The 25,334-nt window shown below is 33.2% G+C and overlaps 1 protein-coding gene and 2 non-coding genes across 3 annotated transcripts in view; 1 reads left to right on the forward strand and 2 right to left on the reverse strand.

Annotated features, from left to right (window-relative positions):
* The window catches only part of LOC140757137 (dopamine D2-like receptor), a 135,648-nt gene that overhangs the window by 47,883 nt on the left and 62,431 nt on the right, over positions 1-25,334 (forward strand). The window lies entirely within an intron of this gene.
* TRNAP-AGG (transfer RNA proline (anticodon AGG)) lies at positions 2,039-2,110 on the reverse strand. Its single transcript has one exon. It is a non-coding gene; the product is annotated as a tRNA-Pro (tRNA).
* Positions 24,724-24,797, reverse strand: TRNAT-AGU (transfer RNA threonine (anticodon AGU)). The gene has a single exon. It is a non-coding gene; the product is annotated as a tRNA-Thr (tRNA).

Below are 25,334 nucleotides of genomic sequence, written 5' to 3' on the forward strand. Positions count from 1 at the left end.
TTTTTAACCTTTTACATTTTTTATTTGGACTAATACCATCTCCCTCTCTCGTGACATTTAAGTAGTCAAAATATCCTTTTAGATTATATGAGTGGGGAACTCTGAATAAAGGAGAAAAAAATTCAAAGGACAAACCTTCTTCTTATTTACACAATCTACATCTGATTTGTAACTTGAAGAAAACCTTTCATAGCAAAATATTTTCAGATATATAAATTGAGACATCTTTTTATTTTTATAATACATAGATTGTCACTTAAACTAATAAGTTTTCCATGAACAAATACTAAGATTTTTAGAATCATGGACACACAAATACACAAACATACAAACTCAGAAAAAATCTGATTTAATCTGGGTAACCAGGACTTGAATCTGAAACCCGAGTCAGATGATACCTTGAGCCAAATGTAAACACTGGTATCCATACAATGAATAAACACATTTGCAATATGCGTCCCATAAACTATAGAATCCCATAAGGAAAACCGGGGGGCAAGCAATAGTAATAAAGTGACCTTAATAAACATAAGTGCAACACATAAGTCTCATAACACCCAAATTTATTTTATGGGAGTATGGACAATTGTTGGGGTTATGCAAATGGTTTATGATAGGGAAAACATCGATAAAAATAAATAAAATTGATGTTTGTTTGTGGTTTCGAAACAATGGGCACTTTATAGAGTTATGCAATAAACAAGCTTTTGAAGGTGGTAGAACGCTTTATAGTTCAACTGCAGACGCATCACTGCCGTATATATTTCTGCCTTATAATAGCAGTGTTAATTGAGAAACCATTATTTTTGTTTACGAGGAGGAAACCTTCAAAAGGTACCCGACAAAGTGGAAGCGACGCCGGGTTATGTGGGATTTTTACCGATTTACAAGCCCCTGGTGGCCGTCCTCAACGCTTGGTGGAGATCTCCGGTATCTCCAACGGAACACAACCGGAATCCTTCAAGCGCGATGCCCGATCTGGCTCTGCCCTGGGGGAGCACTTTTCGCTCCTCCCACACCATCTGGTGTTTACGACGATGTACGACCACACATAGCGCCATCCTTCCCGGGGTTGCTTGCTGGACGGTTTGAGCTCCCACTCTTGCCGTCCGCAACCCCAGAGGCACCCTTTTGGTTGCCTCTTACGACAGGCAGGGGATACCGTAGCCCTATTGTAGTCCCGGGACTACAGGTACAAACTGAGAAATAACTATATTAGGCGTTTCAACTTAGTCCTTAACGCTCGTCTCAAACAAGATAGAATCTAATTTCACCTGGTGTTGATTACAGATGACCATTGATGACAAGACTTACTTTGCATTGCATTCTCGTTTACAATTTCTCTTAAAAAACTTTTAAACTAGAACACAACAACGCTATGTTCTTAAGTCAGAAACAAGAGAAATTGGATTCTCTTACATAACGTACTTCTACGATTATCGATAATACCCCATCACTAATTACTTTCACAATCTACTACAATCTATTAAGACGTCGGCGATGCGGTAGTCTCGTCTAATGAATCTACTGAGCCATAGTACACGCAATTAGAACTGTAGTTTAGTTATATACTAAAATGGAATGTCTACTTATGAATAACGGGTATCTGAGCAAAATTGGTATGTGACAGAATGCATAAAATTCATACTTTTTGCCGTTGTATGTATACATGTCCCATTCTTTGACATAGCCTACGGCCTAAGGGACTTGGCGGATTTCAACATATGAGGTGTCGTTGTCGTTCGTCTAAATTGTGAGACAACCTAACGTAGTTAGCCTTGACCTAGTAAAATCCAGATCAAGTAATCACTTAGTCTATTATTAATAAAAGCAATTTAAAAATGTGACAGTTTTAACTTATTAAATTTTAAGATTATTTTTGAGCGTAAGTATTCATCAATTGATAATACGAGTAGATCTGCATATTTAGGTTTTGTAAATATGATATGTATGTATGTTACCCATTTTTTACAAGTGAGTGTGTTAGAATATAACTGATTTGTTGTCAAATTTTTTACAAAACAATAAAAAAGTGTTTGGGCTCGTCCGGGATTTGAACCCGGGACCTCTCGCACCCTAAGCGAAAATCATACCCCTAGACCAACGAGCCGATGAAGAGCTTTATAAAAAATACAAACGATTTATAAAATGTTACTACCGATAATACTAAAATTTATGATCTTTATCGTAAAGATATTACTGTAATAACGTTTTATTTGTAGTCTTAATTATTCCCAAATGTGCTTTGATTTATGACAAGTTTTGGTTCATGAAACAAATTAATTAAATACAGAAGATGTAAGTTACTTATTACACTTTGTGACAAATAGTGTATTAACCGTTATGGAAACGCAATAAAAACATTTTTAAATAAGATGCCTTCCGTCGCCTACTTTATTCCTGTGTCAAACAAAGACCCAAGATTATTTTGTATATTTTCTTATCACAAATATACGTACATCTTTATTGTTATCCCCTATCTGTGGATAAAGTGGACTGCATGCTACATTCTACTCCAATTATAAGTAGATATTTGGGACACAGAGAGTAAGGTTATGTATGTAGCTACGTGATCATCATTATCTGTAAGTGATAACGAAGAAAGATTCAAGAGATTTTATCAATGTACCTATTTAACGTTCTAGAATCGTTTCAATCCCGTCTTGGCTTTAGTCCAAATTACACGAGCCTAGTGTCAGACAGGTCACAATAGGCCTGCCGACAGGTCATCTGTTGGAATAGACGGCTTATTAGTTTGGGATTTAAGCAATAAATTGTGGGAGGGATTAGGGATTCGGCTAGACATGAAGGCGGTGGTTACCTTTTAAAATTGACTTATTTCTTAAGAATGTCGCACGTTTATTTTTTATTGTCGGTTTTTTGTGTTGGTATAAGAAGGTGAAGGCGAAAGTATACTTCAGGTCTCTCTCAGTTATTCCCGTGCCTATCGGGATGTAACTGGAGAATTATAAAACAATATCGCGACAGTTACTCTCACTTCCTTCATCCTTCTAATTCTGAGATGAGACCTGTGCCCAGCAGTGGGACAGTAATGGGTTGGTGATAATGATGATGATACTCACACTATGTAGACTAATCTAATGACACAATATGTAAAACCCGTCAAGCCGTTTCGGTGGGTATGCCAAAAAATGAGACATATCGCTTGAAAAATATTACCCTCCGTAGTCGGGGGTTGCAAAGGGTTGCAATCATATTGGATACTATTTGTATTTTTAAATAATTTTAACATGTTTTTTAAGAAGTAAAAAATAGATAGGAAAATACTTTTTGTCTGCAACGGTACCCGTCTGTCTCGCTATAGCGACATATAAATGTCGATAGGTGAAAATAAACCCTAATTTTGTACTCACGCCACTTTACGACATGGCGTTAAAATTTTAGCACTCAATTTTGTATTGTCTATCTCGCAAAGGACTTATAAATGTAAACATTATTCCTATCAATATTATTTCCGAACTATATTCATTTCTATTTTATTTTTACGTTCTAACACTCATGTCTGTAATGTAATTTTGTACCGTTTCCTCCTGTTTACATTGGTACGAGGCCCCAAGGTTACTATAAAGAAAGTTTTTTCTGGAGTAAAGGCAGCGCTAAAATCGGTCTCCGAGGCCCTTCAACAATAACAGTTGTGTTTGAAATATTATTACGAAGTTTTTTACCTGTACAAGAAAGGATGGAATAAAATTTTACTACGCGGGATGGAGGATTTTGTGATAAAAAACTTATAACATATTTTCAATTTACGATCGCAATGTTATATATTTTTTTCGTGCTTGACTGTTGGTATAGAGTTACGTCCTATGAATAAGAATTAGGTATATGGTCTTGGTAGACAAAACAGTAGATAAAATTTGAAAATGGTAGCGGAGACATACATATCTGAGGTGTTCCGACTTTATCCCGACCTCAAGCGGGACTCCAAAAGATTAGAGATTACAGGTAAATAAGAATTTAACACACTCGAATAGCAACTTAATAAACACTCGAAAGTCCCATTAATTCATTCTAAAATCGCGTATACCTAAAACATCAATACTCTGACATAGTTGCCATACACTGAACTAGAAAATAAACAAGTAGTAAATATTAGTAGATAATTTGTCCTGCCATTGTGAGGGGAGAGTAGAGACCTGCATCCTGATTTGTTTACAAGTGAGGAATGGGGTAAAGTCCATCATTGAAATGTGACAAATAGAAAAACAACATTCTGAGCTCCCCTAAGATATAATATGTCTATTAAATGTAATTTCCATATATAAAATGAAGTGTTAAGTAACGTTCTTATAAGAGTTGATCATTAATAAAATGTACCAACGATTGTTGATCTACTGAAACTGATGAACGAAATGAGGCATGGTTTAATGTTACAAAAATAAGTAGCGTCTAATATTCTGAAATATTCCTCAAATGTCCAAAATCCTTCTATTCGACCAATTATAATGCTTGTTGTTTTTATATGTTTACCACTTGGAAACTGTTGTAATATTAATAAAAGAAAATTCCATTAAGCAAGTCCGTTTTATTATCTAGTTACAAAACTAGATTACCACAGATAATAGACAAATAGTGTTGTGCTTAAACGATAGTGACACCTATTTTATTAAGACAATACACATTTCAACGGAAACATACGAGTATGTTATACCGTTGCTATAATGGCAAATTATTTGAAAATAGTATAATAATTATCTACAACTTTAAAGACTGCACCAAAAAAATCTGTTTCTCGGTAAGAAAATATAAAATGTTTTCATGTTCAATTACATTACACCAAGCCCCTAGTCCCAAGTTCGAATTCCAGCTCTTGTTCTGTTATTCCGGCAGCAGGAAAATACTTTGTTTTATGGGCCTGCTTTTTCATCGAGTTCGGAAGTTGAAACATGCATAAATATCATTATTGGGGATCTATTCAGTATTTTGTTTGCACGGAAATCAAGTTTAGCGATAAAACTTTAATGACGTCGTTAAATAAAGTTTTAATTATTCTTGTTTCCCTTTTGGTTATAGAAATAATATCATGATAAAGAAATATTGCATTGTTTGTTTACTATTTTCCGGTAAATACACGAACTTATCCAGTAAAATTATAACGTTATAGTAATAATTATAACTTAGTGATAGCCTAGTGGTTAGGAACCTGACCTCTTGATCAAGGGGTCCGAGGTTCAATCTTTCAAAGTTATGTGCGTATTAAAAATTAATTATCACTTGCTAAAAAAACAGTGAAGGAAAACATCGTGAGCAAACCTGGATACCTCAGAAATCTTTAAAAAAATTTTTTTCAAAGGTATGTGAAATCTGCCAATTCGCACTGGGCCAACGCGGACCATATCGTAATCCTCCTCATTCTGAGAGGAAACCTCTATCCAGCAGTGGGACAATAACGGGTTGTTGATGAATAATTGCAAATATGTTGTTAGAGAAATATCCAAAATATTTTCCTATTCCTATTACATTAGCTTTCAATATGACATTTTTCTGATCCATAATCCTTCATAAATCATATTAAGACACTGCAAAAAAAGGCTTAAAAACGTAGTTATGATATTAGTTATAGAACGGGCAGTGAGCCTACAGGTAAATATGTATTTTAAAACGTTATATCTTATGATTTATGGTTATTGATACCAATGTAATGTACTTAGGGGATCAATTTTTATCTATTGACATAACTTGAATAATAATATGTGTTTATATAATAATAATGCATAATTCAAATACGCGTTAAAAAGCTAGCAAAGAATAGAAATAGTTTTATTTTTGCGTGATGTTAAAAAGTAGGCTAGTACGAAATAAAGGTATTTATACCAAAAATTTAAAGGTGGCAGATCTCATAATTTATGGTTAAACTAGTGGTGCCCGCGGCTTCGCCCGCATTTTAAAGAAATAATATGACATACATAAAACGGAAAATTTGTTCCTAAATTGGACAACAACTTTGATAAAGATCATCACTTGATCAAATGCATAGTTTCCGATTCTATAACTACTTACGAATTAAAAATAAATTTAAAAAAACTTTTTCCACGGACTAAATTGTGAATCTAAACCATTCTCAAGTCCCCTTGAACACACACAACAAATTTCATCAAAATCAGTCCAGTCGTTTAGGAGGAGTTCAGTGACATACACACGCACATAAGAAATATATATATATAAAAAGATAACAGCGGCGTAAGTAGCGCTTCAGAGGTTAAACATTTTATTATCAATCCGAAGATAATACTAATAAAATATTCATATCATATCGTGAATGGATACGACTATATGTATACTAATTGATTGTAATCTCATTTACGCTGACTGAACTTTAGGGGATGTAGGAAATAAAATTGTTATACAAGACAACCTAAATAAATTATAATTTCGTAACAGATTAACATCTTATATATAAAATTCTCGTGTCACAATGTTAGTTACCGTACTCCTCCGAAACGGTTTACCGATTTTCACCAAGTTTTATATGCATATTCAGTAGGTCTGAGAATCGGCTACTATCTATTTTCCATACCCCTAAATGATAAGGATTATTCACCCTTGACATTTTTTATTTATATGGCAATACAATGTTTGCCAGGTCAGCCAGTAATTATATACATTAGCAGAACTAAGAACAGTAGCAGCTTTAAGTTTGAAAAATATTTAATTCTTATGTATACGAAGAATATAAATATGATATACCTACCTAGGGGTATGATTTTCGCTTAGGGTGCGAGAGGTCCCGGGTTCAAATCCCGGACGAGCCCAATTCCTTCTTTTATATTTTTGTAATGTACGAGTAAGATCCTGAAATCCCTGTTTACCCTTCTAAATTTTACGTAATCGTATTGTGGCCTGCTCATAGATCCAACCTGAACCCCTCTACCTAAAGTTATAAGTGTTATGACGCAGCAAATACCTTTAACATGACAGTTTTATTTTATTTGCTTGTAAAAGCAAACGGAAATAATCAGTATTCATGTAACATATTTAACCCTATTTATTTACGTCACCTATTTCTTGAAAGTCTTTCTATAAAGACCCCATACACGGGTCCAATTGTCCAATGAATACATAATAGTTCTTAGTTTATTATAATACTATAATATTATTATAGCAAGTATTTAAAATAAACTATTATTAATAAATAATAAGTATTAAATTACAGCAGTATTTTTTTTTCGTTTACGAGGGGGAAACCAAATGGTACCCGATGCCGTGGGAGCGACACAGGGTTATGTGGGACTCTTACCGCACTAACACCCCCCCGGTGGCCGTCCTCGGCGCTACGTAGAGGACTCCGGGATCTCCAAAGGAACGCAACCGGAGTCCTCTTAACGCGTTGCCCCGTCGAGCTCCGCCCAGGTGAGCTTAACACTCGCCGCACCGTCTGGTGCGTACGACGGTATGCGACCACACATACCGCCGTCCTTCCCGGGGCCGCTGGCCGGGAGGCTTCGAGCTACCACTCTTGCCACCCATGACCCGAGAAGCCCCCTTTTAGTCACTTCTTACCACAGGCAGGGGATACCGTAGCCCTATTCTTGTCCCGGAACTACAAGGATATACAGTAGTAATTACGAAGAGAAATAGCAATTTTTTTATGTAATTATATTTATTAATGATTGTAAGCACTGCCACTGATGGACATTTGTAATAAAAATCACATAGAAATTAGGTTCTACTTATAACCGGTCATCGACGCGTTTATAACTAAAGACTACGTTGAATTTGGTGTTTGTCCGCAGGTGAAACATGAATTAAAGAAGGTATTCCATAATATATTTTATATATTATTTCTAATGGTATGGACGACAAAATCGACAAACGACAAATCACTACTTGCTTATGTCAACGTTCCAAGTAATCGACTGAGACGACAAATCGTATCATCTATGGCTGGCTTTATCACGTTCTACCCGAGTTTCAATAAACACCAATAAACACAATAATATCCCCATCTACAAATATTTACATGGAAACGCTTCGCTATTACGTCGTTCCGCTACATTTTACAAGCGGAAACAGAAATACACATTTCTGTTTCTGATATAAAATTGAGGTGTTTCTATTAAAGTCGGAATATAAAAGGAATTTTCGTAGGAAAATATTTCTGTAAGTATTTCGTTCTTTTATTTTGTTTTCTTATGTTTGAATTAAACTATACGGCTCTACTTTCGAGTAATTGTAATATTTACTAGTAAGGGTATTGTTTTTAACCGACTTCAAAAAGAAGGTGGTTATCAATTCGTACATTTAAATATGATAAGTATCAGAGTGGGTTCTGGAGACAAAATATGTAACTCCCGGTTGAGGAGTTACATAATTTGTCTCCAGCAGCGTTCATATTAGACACGCTGTTTACATCGTTATCCAACGAAATATATTGAGCGACGACTTCAGAAATATGTACTAAACCAACATTTATTTCAATTATTTTTTACTTTGTAGTGACATAGAAGTAGGTTGTATTTTTTAGTTAATTTTTTTTTGTTAAAATTTTCAATCTTTTATAATACCAGATACCAGATTATGGTTGAAGTGCATACATCTGTAACCAGTTTAACATAGACTAAATGTCTTTCCTAAAATTACTCATAAATGCTCTGCTGAATCTAAGGACTAATTCTTAATGCCCACATAAATTGTATTAAGTAGTTGGAATTTGTAAATCAAGTATTTCTCTATATCATAAAACGAAGCAACCTTACAGATTCTAAGAATAAAAAATATGAAAATGATTATCTAGATCAAAATCGAACCATTAAATCACACCATCCAAATAATAATGTACGTCAAAATAAAACATAAGTTACCATTAATCTCAAAAAGGGCAAAACATCAAAACAGAAAAAGGTAGAGGTCACTCTTCAAGAACAGTTAAAACATTATTCCCTGGTGACATTGATATGTAGCGGTCATCGTCCTCCCAATGAAACAATAACACAAAACTAACGATAAAATCGCTCATAAAGTTCAGTTAAGTTACTTTAGATGTAAGTTTTATTTGCTTTTCTGTCAGCACTAGAATGAATAATACAGTACACAATAAATGACAATATAACAGAGAGAGAATATAAAGTAATGATTACGTATTATACTGTTCTCAAAGGACGTTCTTGCCACGAACGTGCAAGATGTGGAATGAACTTCCACATGAGGTATTCCCGGAGCGCTATGGCATGGGGATCTTCAAAAAACGTGCAAATAGAACTCTTCTCAATAGCTGGTGATGCATTGGCGACTTCACATAGGCACGTTGACTATCCCATCAGGTAGCACGTATGCTTTATCCTTAGGCTCGAATATAAAAAAACAGTAATCTAAAAATTGGAACTACTTTCAGCGAGGTTATAATATTCACCATCAAAATAGGCAAATAGGAAGAAAATAGGCAACTTTCCCACTTGACTTAAGTCCTTATAATTAATATATTAAATATATAGAATACAGTCCTATATATATTTAATATATAGAATACAGGCCTTAAATTGTGAGTACTAAGTTCCTTGTGACTAAATAAATCCTAATTAATTAATCCAATTAGTAAGAGCGTAAATCGTTTAACATATTTCATAACTTCCGTTAAACTTAACATCGCGCTCTCAAGAGCCTATAGATCTTGAAAAAGTTACAGAAACAGAAACAACTATAAATATTCATAATAATGATAATGTTGTTGGGAATGCATCTTATATTGTAAGAGGCAAATTATCTCTTTGGTCACTGTAACTACATTTTTTATAATATAGGAGTAGCAGACGAGCATGCAGTTCACCTGATGGTAAGTGGCTACTGCCACCCATGGACATCAATCACTATCATTAGTAATCTTGGAAATGTAGAGAAGAATCAGTTTATTAATGCCACTATTGACTCGGCTTGATTATAGCGAATAGTACGTTATAAAATTTCATAACGTTTTTCCATATTTTATTGAAATTAAACCTTTCAATAAAAAATAAGGAAACTATAATTCAAAGTAGATTCTTGCACAACTTTATTTGAACATTAAAAACCTACCACCAATTTGTAAGCTTTCCAACTTGAGGGTTAATCTCTAGCTAACAAATATCTAAATTTTTATTTAGTATGTACCACGCCATAACAAGAAAAATCCTAAAAGTAATAAAAAAGATACTACGATTTGGTTTTAGACAAGTTGTGGAATAATTTCTTGTAATTGTGAAAAGTTTAATTTATAGCCGAAAAAAATAACAACAACAATCCTAAATACACAATAATAAAATAAATTATATGATCTATTTCCCATACAAGTAAATATTTCCATTTACAAGCTTGACTCTATACTCCATCGAGCGTCGCTTAACAAGAAATTCTTGCTTTGCCGAACTGCAAAAAGTTCCTACTCTTTTATTTATACGCCCAGCATTCCTCAAAGCCACAATAGGCGCTTATTCCCAAACTTCTCACTTTATTTCCCACTGCAGTAGGAGTAAAAAGTTGTGCAAACTCAGATCTGACTTTTGAATTGGTAACACCTCAGACGATACATGAATAAGTAACGTTTGTCGTAAAACTTTACGTGCTGTCTTTAGGGTTTCTGTTGTTCTTTGTTTAACTAGTTTTTGATGCTTTTTGTTGGCACGTAGCGTAAATCTTGTTAACATTTATGAACTTTAATCAGTTTTGTTGTTCGTATCACAGACGTAGATCCAGAAAATTATCTTTTAGGTAATATACACCATTAGCTATCTAAAAATATTCCTAATGAATGTCAGTTGCAGTTGAAGAGTAATGAAGATGAGCCTTCTGAATCTCTTGAAGTTTTTTAAATGATATATGAAGAAGTAAATAATAATAATCATGCGGTCTACATTGAACACTAATAGTCCATTTCGGCAGTCAACAGTTCGTATATCAACCTTAGACTTTCCGAAACTGTGTGCCTTTTAAAATTAAATTGTATCTTTATTATATGTGTAAATTATGAGGAAAGTCATTGTGAGGAAGCTTAGATTCCTGATAGTAATAAAGTGTTTGAAATTCACCAGCCACACCTGATCTAGGAGGAAAGAATAATAAGTTAAAAATATTGTAGGATGAAACATGCTTGTTTAGAAAATTTGTATTTCATCTTGCCCTAACTAGTTACACTTTTCGTCAAAAACATCGTGAATCTTGCACACTTAATAACCATTCGTCAAGATAATAACTTCTCGTGTCACAACTTCGTCTACAAAGTTTTTATTTATATAGCTCTCATTCCATCCCAAAGCCACGATAGGCAACCCAAACTTCGTACTTTATTCATACTGCAGTGAAATTATCCAAAGTTACGTATGCGAACTTCGATCTCAGTTGAATTGGGAAGACGTGCTTAGTCGGTGCTTACTCGAAAAGATACATTGGTCATAGACAAGTAATTTCTCACTTGAAATGTGTTTTGAATTATTTTTCGAACTATCACACTGATCAGCGCGTCACTAGACCTTACAGACTTTGGTGGAAATTATAAAGAACGTTCAAATTTCATATTGACTTAACTACAGTTACTTTATTGATAATTCTAATATACACAAGACCCAAGAAAGAAAGGTCTTTGAGTGCCTTAAATCCAAAATTCCAGTTTTACAGCAAAATCATGTCACGATTATCACAAATTGGCAAAACGACCTCTCAATTATAAGTTAGAGTCGTCCATTTCAAATATAATACGGTTGTTAAACAACCGCTCAACACTGATTTACATTTTTAGGGCCAACAAACCGCTAGAATGGTACCACGGGGATATATTTTACAATTTTGTTTCCTGGCCTGAAAAATGTCTCGTAAGGCCTCGATATAAACCAGAGCATTGCTACAACGCGTTGTAAAGTACTTGTTGTAATGAAAGGTAATGAAGATAATAATAGAAATAGGTACTGGATGATAGTACAGCAACCACACCGATACGATGCGAATCGTGATAATTTTTATAAAGAGAAAATAAGAAAATAGATGATCGATTACTTTCAAGGGATAAACGAAGAAATGTATGAATTTATTAGAAACATTTTTTCTCAGCAACAATAATGCACATGTTGTTGAAATTTTTGCCGTCTTTGAGTTCTCTATAATCCAATTATTATTGTATAGTTAGTAAGGTGAGATCTGAAGAAAATTCTAAACACAATGAATGATTATTATAACAGACTTATTTTGTGAAACGGGAAGTTAACGTTGGTTCAGCTATATATTCGTTGTTAGTATGACAGGTGGTTTAACATCGTAATGTATAATAAAACCGTCATATGAGAGTGTCGTTGAGCAAAACGAGGCAAGTTAAAAGCATATATTACGAGACGTCGTAATGGTCAGATTGGCTTTTAAAATATTCAGCGGAAGGGCCTATGTTTTTGCGGGATTTATTTTTATGATTCAGTCGAAAAATATCTACGTTACTGTATATATCATACGAACTACTTTTCTAGAATAGTGATTAGGACTGAATAACTAGGATTGGCGTATCTAAGGGCTTAATGACTTAATATTTTTTGTGAGGCATTTACTGAGCAACACAACACTGATCATGATCAATCAAGAAGGCAAAAAGAGAATTACTTTAATGTCGGTAGAAATCATAATGGCCATTCTTCTCATATTGTATCTATCGTAGAAATAACACTTTCTATACAATATTCACTTATTCATTTGAATACATAAAATATATCTAGATTTTCGATTTTCTTTAGATCTTAGATTTTCTCTCAATTACTTCGGTAAAAAAATCGCTGAACATACATAAAAAAAAATATACGTGTCGAATAGATAACCTGTCTTCCTTTGGGAAGTCGGTTAAAATGATTAAATACACACTATATGAAAAGTCAGGCTTGTATATCAGGAGTTATATCTCCAAGTGTTCTCAAGGGTGTGTGAATGTAACAATTCGTGGTAAGCGAAATTTCACTATACTCTAAAGCAGTAGAATAATTTGCTGGTGAATAAATAAGTATATTTCCCAGGCAACCCACTTCTGATCCATCATTACGTTCGGAGTCCATTACATTCGCAACAGAACTTAAAACTGCACTTACGCCGTGTCTAGATTCTGTCGTAAGATGGAAATGGGAAAATGGGGGTACTAGAGCTAGGAGTGGCAACTTAAATGGAAAGTGACTTGAACTATGTTACTATCGTATGATGGATGGATGAATAGAATTTTATTTAAGTGCGCATTACTGTCTAATGTTATATTTGTTGAGGTCTGGGATGTGGTCGAATGTGAAAACCAAAATTATATGATAGATCAGTTAAATGGTTATGTTAAAATCATCACGTTAATATCTTCTGTCTGTGTCTAATAGGTGTATTACGTCAGATCTATTTGTCATTTTTACTCAGTTCTTGAAGAAAGCCTTTCTAAATCAATTCCAAGAAGGCCTGCTTTATTTGAAATTTATTCCCATTTGTACACTGAAAAGACTATTACGAAGCCACTTAATATTAGAAATATGTTATCCGTTTGTTCTTGGATAACAAAGATGAAAACAATCATTTTTTGGAATAATCCCTGTCAACCATTATATTACAAATTTGTAGTGGAACCAAAAATAATCTTGAAATTGAATTATATTTTAGCACTAACTCTAATTTATATTAAACAAATATTGTCTTTAAAACGAGTATAACACCAACACAAACACTCGAAGAATATTTATAGACTTCAGCAACATCATAAAACTCTTAAGAAATAAACATCTCAATCTGAGCAGCTCTAAATTATATCGACTAGAGTCTAGCGGCAATAAATAACGGCTCCGGTTTTTATCGTCGCAGCGGCGTGTACTTGCCGTAAATTCACGACGTTATAGAAACCAATCACGTTAAAATTTGATAGCGCACGTAAGCATTCAATTAAAAGTACTGCGTTATGAAAGAGTTGAAGTGATAATTATAAAAGTTTCGGTTTTTGCAAGCGCGATTTTGTTATTCTACGTAGTTACCCAAAAGCTGTCTTAATAAATATTACTGTTTAAAATTATTTAATTATTTTTCGTTTTTGTAGAAGCAAAATTTTACCTTTAACGCAATATATCTACGTATATCCACAAATTAAAATATACACTTTGTAAAATAAAAATTACTTACAATGTAAGACAGCAAAAAATAACACGCGAGTCAAAAGTAAAACAGAATTATCCATGTAATTTTTGTGTCTGGCTCTCTTTAAGACTTAACCCTTACCGCAACCAATCTGCACGAGTTTCTCCTTCCTTAACCATCTCTATTTACTAAATTTACGGTAACAATCTGAACATGTCAAACATCTCAGGTATTTGCTAACCTCAAGTCAATAGCCTGCCTCAATAATATACTGTAGAGAATTCGGCTTAGCCTCGAATTCCAACCAAGATTCAATAAATCTCGTCACTACTCGCTAATTTCATAATAAAAGGCCGCATTGGATCAGATTAGTGTTCCGATTTCCTTCGGGAATATCGGCAGAACACTGAACAACTGATCGGGAATATTCCCACAGTGAAGACTACTGTTCTGCCAGCTATTTCCTATTATTTTATGTTTTTGTATATGATTATATTGTATACATTAGAAATAATACCTAATAATCATTATATTCAGAATAAAGTGCCTTTTTTACAATTTTTCCTAAGTAATGAAGATGTTATAACGAATTTTATGACATTATTTATTATTCAGGAATGGATTATATGAAAGTATGTGTAGTAAATTCAAGGACATAACGATATCTCAGGTTTCTATCACTATACTCATATTTTACGTACCATGGTAGAAAATAAAGTACTGTCCTGTAATATTAAAAATTTCACTGTATTCGTGCGAATACATTATTTAATGTTCGCTAATAAGTTCAAATAAATATTCTCACGGAATATTGTCATATTTATTACATTTTTACAAAGTTAATTATTGAAACTATTTATTATTGTAGGTAGACCCCATCATCACTTGAAACACCAATCCATTGAACACCGAATACGAATTTCCTACGTTTTTTCGCAACCCGTTCATAAATGCGGGAATTTTAATTCACAACCGGCGTGCGCTATCAAATTTTAACGTGATTGGTTTCCATAAAGCGGGAATTTACGGCAAGTACACGCTGCGGCGATAAAAACCGTTGTCGATATTTATCGCTAGACGCCGATAGTCGATGTAATTTAGAGGGGTCCGGATTGAGACGTTTACGTCGATACTTAAATGGTTGTTGAAGTCGATAAAATTGTTTACGGTTTATTGGTGGAGATATAAATTAATTTATGGTAATTGTTTAATGCTATAATCAATTTCGCACCTTGTTTTAGTAGCTTTATTACGCGAATATCTAGCGAACGAGCGGATTTCGGATTTCATCTATCTATGCATAAAATGATGTATAGAACAATAGTAATAATTAATTATAAATAGATAGTTTATGATTTATTTTAATTTTTACAAAGTTAACTTACAATAATACATGATATAAAAGTCCCTGAGCCCCAGTGATCAGGTGGATTTAATGATATTTCTTTTTAATGCTGGTTTGCTAAAATAAAACTAGAGGCCTTTTTAGAAAGGACGGATATATTGTAATTTAGTAGTTGGTATAGTGTTATTAAAATCTTAATGCAGTAAAACAAAATACAAAGTATTATGTCCAAAAGCCACCTAAATCTCTCAACAATAACTGGATTATTTTTGTGCATAAATTGCTTATTTATTACTTATTCCATTGTTGTATTACACATGTGTATTTACAAATTGACATTACATTACAGTAATCTTTTGTTGTATTCCACACCTGGTATTATGTAGAGTCTTAGCAAATAAACCTTGATTACACTTGTTTCAATAACGACGTGAAGATAAATAAATCAGCAATAAGTCACAAAGCAGTAATGTATTGACAATGAGATAAATGCGTTAATTGTTAACATTACACACGATATCTGCATATAAATCAGTAAAAACAAAGGGTTTAATCAATTCGCGAGCACGCCATGCCGCGGGCTGCGGCGCTGTCATGTGTCAACCGCAAAAACTAAGGATTCAGTAAATAATTAGCGGTAATTACACATCATTATTATTTTTTTTTTCGAACACCAGATTGAAAGCATGAATTAATGAGCTAATTATATAAATTTTCACACTAAGATCGCATGTCTGTAATTAAAATTACATTTATATTCTATGCTTGTATTAACAAAAAAAAAATCGTATCAGTCGTCCTTTTTTTGTAAAATGTATTTTAAAAATAAACCTTAATTCCAAATGATTTAGTGCATATTCATCATATATACAATAACAACAGTATATTCAGATTTAAAACCAACAAAAATATACGCTACAATTCACAAATCAAACATAATATGGCATGGAAATCAGTTAACACAATAAAAATCAGTAAAAAGGGTGTTCTGTTTGCCAACACGGCACGCCGCGGGCCAGCGTTGAAGCCTGTCAACCGCACACAGGCTTGTTTGCAGCGTTCCGACTGCGACGCGTCTCTGTGACGGGATTGACTAAAGATACATTTAATAAGGAGCGACTTTTAAGAGACTATGGAGGGTAATTATATTTAAAGTCACTTCAACTGTAGCTGTATCATCGTGTTTAAGATAATTTTATTAATTAAATTCAAAGTAACACTATTGTATAACATTTATATTGATTTACGCCGGTTGCCCAATGTTTTGCATTGCCATATATTGTAATTTGTCATTTTTTGTCTACTAAAAGTTGTCAAATTTCGATCTTAAATTGGTAAAAAAAAGATAAATTTATTATTAATAACGGGCTTCAATGACAGATGAGGCTGCTAAGTTTCATTGTCAAGATGAGTATATGTTTTTATACTTCATTGGTATTACTAAAACTTTTAATACTGAACAAGAGTTTAATTTCGCTTATGATGGACTATCTACTAAATCTATATTTACTCTGCCTTTCTAAATGCATTGCTAAAGCAAATGTATTATTCGTTTCATTTCCACAATAAATTAACCAGAAAATCATTTCTACGAACCCAATTTCGCTCGTTCTTATCAACCTATAATCCGCTTTCACTTTGACACCGTGTTTATTTGAGTACCTACATGAATTGCGGTCAACATGTCAGGCTTATCACTGGGCAATATTCAGGCTGTTTTTTCATTCTTACAGGATTGAGGTTAAATTTGTGGATTATTCTGTTTACTGGTTTCTATTTGTTAGTTTATATAAGTGTAACAAAGACGTAAAGCGGAAATTGTAAGTGTTATTTAGCTTTTTTTAAAGGAGTAAATCTTTCCCATTTGTGAAGTGTATGAAAGTTAACATAAGTGAAAAAAGTGGACAAAAAAATTATAACGGTATTCTTCACTTCCTTTTCTCCCGTTTCAGTTACTGAACGTCTAAAAAAGAGATTAATGAGCTCACTATCAGTCTTAAGGGCTGTCGATAAACCTTAATGGTGATATCCAGAAGAGGTTTCGGATGTTCACTCAATTTACTTATTGGCACTTAAGTTATCTGTATAAATAGCACTCTCGTCAAATATTATTATAAAATTTTAGTTAAAATTTAACACTAAAACGAAACATTAAGCTGGAATTCCTGAGTATATATATTAGTCTTTATATTTATAAAAGTAGAATCATTCTTAATTAACAAACTATTAATCTCTGCGACATCCACTCCTCCTAAAATACTCCGCGATTATTCTTAAACTACGCTGTCATCTCGCTTTTAGCGGCTCTTTCCCAAAAGGAAATCTTTATAGATTTATTCGTGCTCGCTAAAATAAGTCACGTTTACTTATGACAAGCCTATTTCCGAGGAGATGCGGAATTCCCTCGCTGCAATACAAACAGGAATGCTATTTTCATTCGGAATATTATCTGGAGAACTGGGAAAGTTGGTGGCAACACGTACTTCGCATGTGTGCTGACTTTATCCGGGTTCCGAATCCAATACGAATTTTTCATTATCTACACATTCTTGTCTCATGGTTATGATTAAAGTTCTTTTGAAGATTTCTTCATCTATTTAGATGGTATAGGCAACAGTTCGGTTACTAAGATTCTTCTTAAAGTTATGTATGCTAAGTTTATTCTTAAATTAATTTGTTTGAAATTTTCCATAATGTCTTCAAAAATATTAAAATCGAATTACCTCCCAAATTTTGAGGCATTTTATTAATGGAATCGTTGATAAGAAAGCAGAAATGTATGGGTTTGTTCTAATGTAAATCTGAATGGTTTTTAAATAATATGTAAATAATTTCCTCCATAAAAAGTGTGTCTCTTTGAAAACTGAGTCTTGTAACATTCGCCACTCGTAACGATGTTAGCTTACATGAAAACTGACTTTACCTGGAAAAGCAAATCTTTTTTAATTGTTATTTCTAGGAAATCTTCAGATAACATAAATACAAAGTAGTTAGTTACTAATGTATTTTCGTTGCAAAGCTGTATTACAATAATGTACGTTAAAACATAATCACGCTAAATTCCTTATTTTTAGAAGTTTGCTAAAGTACCGTAAGTAACTGTGGTCCTTCGAGCCGGATCAGCAATCTTGTAATAAACGTTTAATGTCGCTAAAATTAAAATGTTATCAAATGGAATAAACGAATCTAAAGAAGCACTTACTTCTATAATCGTAGTACAGAAGTCACATCTTCGTTATAAGCTCGTCCTTTAATTAATGGGCCCAACTCCTAAAGAAAATCAGAAATAACTTACCTGTCAGATATAAGGGAAACTTCCCAAAGAAATGAAATGAATATGACCATTCTTAGAAAAGTATAAATACAAAAACATCGCGGGAAATTTATATTGAGCGAGAGCTCACATAAATCTGAGCGAAAAAATAATGTCGGGCTATAAAAATACTGTCGTGGTATTATTTTATTGTCACAAAACAAACGTGGATTTTGTTACTCGGTGATAAGAGTGATTCTTGAGTAAGGATCGACGTGTGACATGTTTAGAATAATTGATTGCAGGTTAAGGCTGTCAGCTATAACTTACAGTATTGAGGATGTTTATGTCTCTGACAGATCTCTTCTGGGTCGAACATTGATTTAAATTAACGGGAGGGGCTTTTAATACGCAATTGTATAAGTGTATGTTACATTTGCATTTGTTGCTTGTAAATTAAATGTTTAGTTTCGAAAATGGAACAGGAAGGATGGGTTGCACCATGTAACATTAATTTTAAAAGCCTAACCAGCCGTTAAAACTATGGTTAAGCAATTCATACGTTGCACTATTTTAGATAATTGTTTTTTTTTGTCGGTCGGTTATTTTTTTTCAACTTCCGTACCTATCAACAACGACTAAAATTTGTGGTGAAAAACATATAACTTGGTGCAACTGTTCAATCGTTAAAAAAATCCTTTAAATACAATAAATTAATTAGAAATTCAATAAGTGATTTCATTAGAATCGTGAAATTGGTCTTAGTATTTCATAATTCTAAAATGTACTTTAATTATATAAAGTCACTTTTTAAATAAATATCGCTGTAATTAAGATTGAGACTTACCTATTAAGTACAGTCATTAATTTATCTCTCTGATCAGTATTGACTCTACAGTAATTGTGTACAATTTAATTACTATATAATTTTTATGAGTTTTTGATTCTAATTTACTTTTAACGTTATTTCCTTATTAATTTATAGGAATTTATAGAACTGTATAGTATATATTTAATCTTTACTATATCTATCCTGTCGTACTTTTTGAAAAATACCACCACGCACTACCACGCAGTCGAAATCCAAAACATCAAGTCCAAATTTACCTAAAATCTACCGAGCTCCGAGCAAACAGTGGCAGCAAGCGAACTAATCCCCAACTTTAGTATTCCGGACGCGTGCTGCCCGGAATTGTCACTTCCCGACTTGAATTTATTTATATAGGATATTTTTTATCTGTGGCCCTCCGAGGCCATTTTTAATCTGTTCTTACGGTATTTTTACGCACCCGACACCGTAACCTACTTTCTGACGGCGTGTTATGAATTGAGAGGACTGTCTCGCGTCTGTTATTTTTGAAAATTTGTGTCCATTTGCATTAATGTTTAAGTGTTCAAATTGGCTTCCATTGGCGTCGGACTTTTCTTAATATTATGTTAGTACTGATAAATTGATTTTGTAAACGATTATGAATAAGGTAGATTACAAATAAATGTTAAACATTAACAAAGTATGTATTTGGAGTTAAATGATGGAGCTAGAGCGTATGTATCTATGTGTTATTTTTTGGCACGTCGTCCAAACAGCTAGGCGGATTTCATACATTATGAGGTGTCCAACAATATATAATATGTTGGATTAAAATAAGCTTTATTTTTAAGAAGTCGGGTTTTTTTATTTTATATTATTCTCTAGTACATTCTTCTCCTCCTCTATCTATTAAAATGAACTTGTTAGCAGATGTCAATGTCAATTGACAGGTGATTAGATAGACTTTACTGTGCAGTGTAGACCTGGTACACTTATTACATAAAATACCTAAACCTAACATTTACAACACAATTAACTTAGTTACAATTTATACAACACTCCATAGCTACAATATTTTTACACACAAGAACAAGTTTTACCCACAAGCGTACTGGAAACTTAGGAAACAGAAGGAGCAAACAAATCTCATTTGGAGTAGAACGTATCTTATTAAGCATAATGCAGCGCCACGAACTCAGATATTGCATTCCGGGAACGAAGTGTATTGCCACACTTTACTGTGTTTCTATTATTATTTTGATCTTAAACTATGCTTATTTTAATTTTGACATTGCGTTTAATTTTTGATATTAATAAAGTTACAAAAATCCTTAATTCTGATGTTGAGTAATCGCCACTTTTTAAATCCTGTAATTATTGTGACTAAGTGAAAGTATTATTTATATATTTTATATAAACAGGTGTACTGTTTATCCAATGCTTCCAATATATTTGTATTGTACGAGTATAATAGAAAATTTTATATGATATAGCATTCTGATAACTGATCGAAGGGATAGGGAAGAGAAGTCATATTGACCTCAAATTTGCCACCTTGTATATTTCTGTTTATTTACGTAATCTTGTATTATCACTACCCACCACTTAATAGACTGCATAGTCCATCTGACTGTTTGCTTTCTTGTTTGCTATCTCAAATTCATATAAAATTAATTTTACGCATATATTGTTGTAAATATTAGAAATGCCTTATTTTATGCTCAATTTATTTATTTTAATTCCGTATACGTTTAATGTGTCGCTGCGCTATTCTTTGGATAGAAAGACTTACCTCACAGAGAAATAACAGCGGTGAGGTGAGGGCGCCCGTGTCGTACCGTAATTCCTCTTGAATTACCTTTATAAGTTCCTCTTATTTTATGCAAGTGCTCTCGAAATCCTAACATCTTTTAAAGTATTCGTCGTTATAATTTATTCACTACGGACGACTCTGTAAAAATACCTTTGTGTTGTGTTTTTTTATTACTTTTATATTTTTTTTCTTCTCAGTGACCTCAGGAAATTTATAATCAACAGACGAATTTAATCTGTTGTAAACATATTATTTTAATGACAATACTTACCTGACAATAATAATTCATACCAAGTGATGAAATAATTTAAATACAATACAATTATTTACTACTAAGAGCTGTGGATTTTGTTAAAATAAATAAATAAATAAACAATTGAAACAATAATGAATAAATAATTGATGAAATAATTTTAATACAATTCGATCGATATTAGAATATACTACAACTTAAACTCTACAAAAAAACCTGAAATACATACAAAAACCAAACAAAAGGGAACTTCCACAAAAAATGGTTTAACTGGAGTTTAACAATGACTTGCACGAGTTAATCGCATTGTGCCGCCGGTCCCTAATTGAACATCGGATTCATATCGCATTCTGCGGCGATGGAGCATTCCACGGTGTACCCGGAAGCCGGATGGCATTAATATTACCGTATCGGACTTACATGCTGATGATACATTTTTAATAGAATTATTAATGTCTAATGTTACAGACACATCACTGATTCGTGTACAGACTATATAACTGCTGGTTATGCATAATTTACTCGTATGTCACTTTTTAATACTTTTCTATTTTTATATTTTTGAAATATTCAGTCATGCGTCAAGTTGTAAATGTCATCGGATTTTTCCAATGTCTTTATAAAGCAAGTGTGATAAACTAGTGAATAAATATGTGTTATTGTAAATATTGATGATAATGGAAGCATATATTGTATTTTTGGAATCCTTCTGAGCTTTTTAACACAGGTAATTAATGATTTTAATTAGTCGGCGTTCAAGCATGTAACATTTGTGTAAGTTCTTTATGTAATGTAAATATACAAAGTGCGTCGAAAGTATTTTTGAAAATAGCATCCATGAGTGATTAAAACTGGTGGTGGAATTTAGTTTGCCAAGAAACGTATCATCTATACGTTTCTTGGTAAACTATTAAACTATTCTAAATGATGTATTAAAAACAAGAAACATGTAAACCATCCCTTATCTGAAAGGTAACTACACAATGGGGTAGGCGATATTAAATTTGATCCGGTCGCCATATCGGAATTGGGATGCACTGTCGTGACTGAAATATTATTGATGATTTGTCCCTCTAATGGCTCGCCATTCTTGACTAAACTAGGGAGATAAAGTTACTTAATTATTGGATCTGTATATTATGTACTTTTTACAAGTAACAAACGAGGATCCAGTTCACCCGAAGGTAAATAGCTACTGCCGCCCATGAACATCTGTAATAGCCCCAGATAAGATTAAGAGTCCTGTACCCTTAGTGTGAGTTTTTACGTTTTGACAAAAATTACTGTTTTTGTATTTGTTTACGTATTTGCCCATACATTTCCAATCAGCGCCTTCTAGCATATCAGATGGAACGCCTCGGATGACTATATCTCTTCAACCATATTCTTCAAACCGGAACATAGCAACGTGGAGTAGTAGATTAATTAGTCAGAAAAGAGTGTGGCTGTATACCTACGGAGTTGAACTATAAAGTCACAGCCTCCTTAAAAACCACCGCCTACTACATAGCTGCGTTTAAAGGATTAGTGAGAAACCTTGAACCGCAAGTTTATTTTTAACTCGCATGATAGAGCTTCACCACTTCTCATACCGTCGTACGCACCAGACGGTGCGGTGAGCGACGAGCTCACTTGGGCGGAGCCCGACGCGGCGATGCGCTCAGAGGACTCCGGTTGCGTTCCTTTGGAGATCCCGGAGTCCTCTACGCAGCGCTGAGGACGGCCACCGGGGGGGTTTTAGTGCGGGAAGAGTCCCACATAATCCTGTGTCGCTCCCAAGGCATCGGGTACCTTTAGAAGGTTTCCCCCTCGTGAACAAAAAAAAAAAAAGAGCTTCAGCACTAACGCACGGAATATAAATTATTTATCCAATATTTTTTCTATCAAAGACCGAACAATATATTTAACAATTGCTGCTTACTTTAATTGTATTTTTTATGTTTAGTAGGCAAATAAATATAGTTCAAAAAACTAAAAAACACGCTTTTATGATAAAATCAACCACAATTATACAATTTACTGTTCCTTCATTGATTCCTAGATTGAAAATTATTTTCTACTTTTTAGTTGATTTTATCATAAAAGCGTGTTTTTTTAGTTTTTTGAACTATATTTATTTTATTAATTTTTAGTATTTGTTGTTATAGCGACCATCATTATGCATCGTCTGAAAAGAAAATAAAGTGTCTATCTATTACGGTTTAAGAGATAAAGCCCTGTGACTCACGAACAGACAGCGGAGGGTTTCGTTTTATCCTTTTAGTACGGAATCCTAAAAATCATTCTAAAAGATGGCATTATAGATATGTTTCAATACATTTGAGTTATAGGGAAATAACATTATTATTTCTCATAGCTAAAAATCAATCTAGTAACTTTGCCTGTACGCTCCATAAGGCGCTTTCTCTCCCCTCGAAAATCGTTAATCCTGAGCATGTTGATAAGTACAATGGTACAAAATTATTAAAATCGTGTATTGTCATCGGTTTTGATAATTCTTTAAAATTTTGAATTAAACTGAACGTTCAAAGTGGATAAAAATAGGGCTCAAATATTCCGTTACTGTTACATACATACATACAAACGTACAACCCAAGCTAATAAAAGCGTGTTAAAATTGGCTAGATAGATTGTACGGATCATCATCCGCACAATTTTACGTATGACATTTTTATTTACGAAGATTATTCCATAAAAATAATACTAAAATTAGTTTTTTTAAATATGTGAAATAAATTGGAACGCCTAGTAGTTTAATACGTAATTCACGTGAAATGAATTGCAACGCCTAGTCTAAACACAGCAGAGCTAAACTGGTGATATAAGATAGACATACTGTGGTATTGCATAAGAAACATTAATAAACATGTATTTGAAGGTCACTGCACTACAAAGAAATGATTTTGAAAAAATGCTAGACAGGATGTCAATGTGTATATTTACAATACATATATGTATTTCATAATCTTAAAATACATATACATATATATTTATATATTAAAATCTTAAAATGTAATAAAATAAAATAGTTTTCTTTCTTATTTACTATTTTTCAATTGCGACATAAAATTTAAAAAAATGTCAAAAAGTCAAACAGTTAAAATAAAGCATGATCTATTCAAATCTATTGTAATAATATTATACTTAGCTGACTTTTTAATAAATTATAAAAATGAGCAAGTTACTGATGATAAGGCCCCGGCGAGATTCGAACTCACGATCTCCTGTTTACTAGACAGGCGCTTTAACCAACTAAGCCACGGCGCCTCTGTTTGAAACGGCGAAATTAGTTATCTGATGAATTTTGTACAGCTATATGTGTAGATATGGCGAAAATACATAATCATATTATATTTATATAGGCTTATGGGGTATAAGATTTTTGTGTTATGTTTGTGTTGGGGAAAAAACTAGTTAATTCTGGTCCGTGGGTGTATGTATCTCAAGGGTATGTGAAGTCTACCAATACGCACTTGGCCAGCGCGGTGGACTATGGCCTTATCCTTCTTATTATGAGAGGAGACCCGTTCCCAGCAGTGACACAGTAATGGGTTGATGATAATGATGATGATGGGAATAAGTAATAAGTATTTCGTATTTTCAGTATTCTAGTATTTATAAATAAAAAAATAGTAGATATTCTATTTTTATAGTGTAACCATACTGCATGCTGACAAAAATACATTAAAAAAAATAAAAACGCATTCTTCTCCGAAAACCATTCCTACAATTCTCAAGTAACTATCTATAATGTATGATTAAAATATATTTTTAAAGGGTAAGGTTAGGGTAATAAGGTAATAA

This window comes from Epargyreus clarus, unplaced genomic scaffold (assembly GCF_041222505.1).
Source record: "Epargyreus clarus isolate Ecla_fem2 unplaced genomic scaffold, WU_Ecla_fem_2.2 ptg000001l, whole genome shotgun sequence".
In the NCBI taxonomy this organism is placed as follows: Eukaryota; Metazoa; Arthropoda; class Insecta; order Lepidoptera; family Hesperiidae; genus Epargyreus; species Epargyreus clarus.